We start from the raw sequence: 4,119 nt of genomic DNA, 5'->3' as shown, positions 1-4,119 counted from the left end.
CTTTACTAACATCAGGTATATTAGTACTACTGCATGACTTCTTCCACCATTGTTATATTAGATATCCCATCTTCCCAATATTAATTCACGATTGTCTAAAATGATATACAGTATAAAAATGTTTCTGGTGTAATATATTTTGGAGAATTAAATTTCAAAAATGTATTTTGGTCCTGAGAATCACACTAATTCATATCTTAATGGTTATGTTTAATCATAATTATATTAATACAGGTAGTCTTCAATTTACAACAGTTCATTTAGTGACTGTTCAAAATTACAAGGGCACTGAAAAAAGGGACTTATGACTGTTTTTCACACTTACAACCATTGCAGCATCCCTGTGATCATGTGATCAAAATTCAGACGCTTGGCAACTGGTTCATATTTATGATGGTTGCAGTGTTCCGGGGTCATGTGATCACCTTTTATGACCTTCTGACAAGCCAAGTCAATGAGGAAGCCAGATTAATTTAACAACCATGTTACTAGCTTAACAGCTGCAGTGGTTCACTTAACAATTGTGGCAAGAAAGGTCATAAAATGGGGCAAAACTTGCTTAACAAATGTTTTGTTTAGCAACACAAAGTTTGGGCTCAATTGTGATTGTAAGTTGAGAACTACCTATACAAATTATAAGAAAATAAAATGCACATGTTAAAAGATGTGATATAGATTTTAATCATTAATAGCTGAGACGGTTTCTTAATAGGCTGTCTATTCTGGCATTATCTGTAACATTTATCATTATTCTCAGTTCTGAAACATTTGCTGCAGTTAGAAACACAACTATTTACAACTCATGCCAATTCCTTGTACCATTGTTCATTGCTAGTCACATACTGAATCCAAAAAATAAAAATAAAGCAGAAACACAATTGTTTTTCCAAGATGTGCCACAATTGGAATGGAAGACAACATGATAATCAGCTTAAAATAAACAGAAAAAGTATTTTTAATTCTGTAGAATTATTTAGTGTTATGATGGAAGAAGCTTATCCAGTGATGTTAGTTTTTAACCAGCGCTATTAGTAGCTTTTAAAAAAAAGAAATTAAATTTATATGGCTGTCCATCTCATATACAGTACATGACTCTGGGCATCTAACAGTTAAAACATGCTAGAACCAAAATTAAAAACAACAGAAATAGCATAAATCAGCCAGGAACACTCATAACGAAGGTTCACGCACACTTTCAGGGCCCCGAGTTCCTTGTAAAAAGACCAGCAGGATAGGGTCAAGTTTGATTAGGGGGGGTTGGGGAATAATGTTCCAGACAGTCGGCAGCACAGCAGAAAAGCTCCTCTTCCTTGCTTGCAACAGAGGATTCTCTCCCATGGATGGAATCTGGAATACATCTCTCCTACCAGATCTAACAGGACAGACAGCCACCACTCATTTGGTAAAAACAGGTGGATAGAGCATATAATTTTCTGCAAATCCTTCTAGGATGCGTAATAATACCCTTGAGTTCAACAATATTTAATGCTTTGCTTATTTTTATACACAATTTTTAAGTTCAGTTTAATTTTTAATTTTTCTGCTTCAGTTTAGTTGATGCATTCTTCGACTTCTAATTCAATGCCCCATAGCCGCAAACTATACTGAAAAATGGCATTTAGTGTTTCTTACAATTGCATCCCAATTGGGAGCATTATTTATTTTAAATATTTATATGTAGTCTACTTACCTACAAACCTCCAGGAAAGCTTATCATTTTAAAAAGTGCAGTAAACATTGTAGGGGAAAAAAGTGTTTAAAAGGGAGCAGATTCTACAAGAACAATAGTAAAAGCGTGGCTTTTGAAATTCTTTCCAATCCTTTATCAGCAGTAGCAGTAGGGGATCTGCTTGTATTTTCTTCTGTATAATGAAATAATGTTTTTTGTCTTTGCATTTTACTGCTTTTCCCTCAGGTTGTACCTGGGTATGCGTGCACTGGGAAACACTAAGTGGGCTGCAAATACTTCATTCTGGATTACTTGTCTAGGTGGCCTTAGAGTGGAGCAGTCAGCAACATTCCAGTAATAACATCTTCACTAAGGACAGAGTTTTTTTCTTCCAAAACTGAATCTGGCCAATTTTTGAACTTTCTACTTGCTGGATTCTACCACCGTATCAATATGAACGTTCAGTTTTTGGAAGTGTCCTACTGACAGACAGGAGTCCCATGTTCCTTTTCCCCAACTTTACTTTAAAAAAAACGTTCCACTGAAATGCAAATTTAAAAAGCAAATTAATAGAATTTACCAATTGCAAAATCTACTAAAGAATTCAAGATTGTTTAAATATGACATAAAATGAACAGCAACTACGCTTAACAAATGTGTGCAAGCTTTTCTTTTCATATTACTCAAATCCATAACATTCCATATTATCCAACGTTAATTTCATATTACCCAATATTCCCAAAGTATTCATAATTATTTTAACTTATAAAGTTATAAAATATAGCAGCAGTTATAAAATACATTTTAAATGATTGTTACTACCAGCAATGCATTTAGTTTCCATAATCTGGTGTGAACTTAATATATATTAGTTCACACCAAATTGAATTACATCTATTCAAAAACAATTAAAACTCAAAGCCATTATTTCAGCTTTAAGTATACATTTGTGATAGGCCATTAGATACAACATTGTCTTATATACTAGTAGGTATAAGATTCTAGTTAGCCGGGAGATATGGTTGCACAGAGGCTTAACGATGCTGGAACTGCCAGCCAGAAATGGTCTACATTCTGGTGGTTTGAACCCAGCTCCGTGAGATGGAATAAGCTCCTGCTGATCAATCTCTAGCTTCTCCCCACCCAGTAGTTTGAAAGCAAGCAATATTGCAAGTAGGTAAACGGGTACAACTTTGATGGGAAAAAAAAACTGTGTTTGTATTTGCAGAGAGCAAAAACTGGTGCTGGACCTGGTCGGACAAGAGGCATCGTGACATAAGGCAAGGCGAGACCAGTGGAGGAGCCCAGAAGAGACAGCAACCTGCGCATCGCTAGTTAGCTGGTGTAAAGCTAGCTCACCTCCCGCAGTGCACCAAGGACAGGTGCATAAACGCTGAACAGAATGAACTAGCATTTTAGGCTATCAAGACTGCATTGTGTCTAGCATACGTAGATTTCCCTGACATTGTATGCCAAGCGCTAAATAACTAACTAACTCTAGTCGGCCATTCCTCAATACTGTATGCCACCCAGAGTCAGTTGGGTGGCTATATAAATTTGACAAATAAATAAAATACTTGACTCCTTTTATTTCCCAAAGCACACATTTTGTTCACATCCTCTTTTTCTCTGTCTGAAATAACACTGCTTTATTTGGGTCACACTGGGCTGCATTCTTTTGGGGAGAGTGGGAACTTTTTCCTCTGCTTCCTCTAAGGACGTTGGCATCTTCTCCTTGCTTCTCAGGGGTTACATTTCTTTCGAAACAGATACTGATTACAAGTTATTAGAAGCTTCTTGAACAATGAACATTAGGATTTCTTAGCATCAAATATGCTAAGATAAAAGCTGAAGAGGAACCTTTAGGAATTAGCATGTGAATAAATTTGTACTATGTTGTTACTGAAGATCAACATGTTGAACCATAATAATATGGTTCAACTAACTGCTCCAAAATGAAAAAGGAAATGCAAATTAAAGTAGCTCTAGTTGGCACATAAAATCAAGAATTAAATAACAATAGAGTGCTGTGTCATTCATTTTTTAAAGTATTGGGCAATGTGAAATTTGTGCACATGCAACTCATGTCTTGAACTGAATGCTGTGATATCTGCATTCGCATCCAAAATACCATTGCCTTGCTTACTCAATTTACCTAGTAGTAACAAGAACATCATAAGCTCTATTCAGCTTTAGGTGTTATTGTAAATCTTCATTATTCTCATCTTGTTTGACTATAGAAACAAGAAAAAGGTAGAGGACTGAACTGGTCCAGAGAGACAAACATCAAAGATGCATTGGTGGATTGGGAGCATTTCCCAAAACATTTCCAACTTTCCCCTCATTTGAGTATAATGAATGTATACTGAAACAATTCATTCTGACCATCTCCATTTAGAATAGTTGAATTAAAAAGCTCGTCTAAGCATTTTGTCTTTAAATAAATTATA

Source organism: Protobothrops mucrosquamatus, unplaced genomic scaffold, assembly GCF_001527695.2.
Source record: "Protobothrops mucrosquamatus isolate PMUCROS unplaced genomic scaffold, P.Mucros_1.0 scaffold2911, whole genome shotgun sequence".
Taxonomy (NCBI): domain Eukaryota; kingdom Metazoa; phylum Chordata; class Lepidosauria; order Squamata; family Viperidae; genus Protobothrops; species Protobothrops mucrosquamatus.
This window is presented reverse-complemented; position numbering follows the sequence as displayed.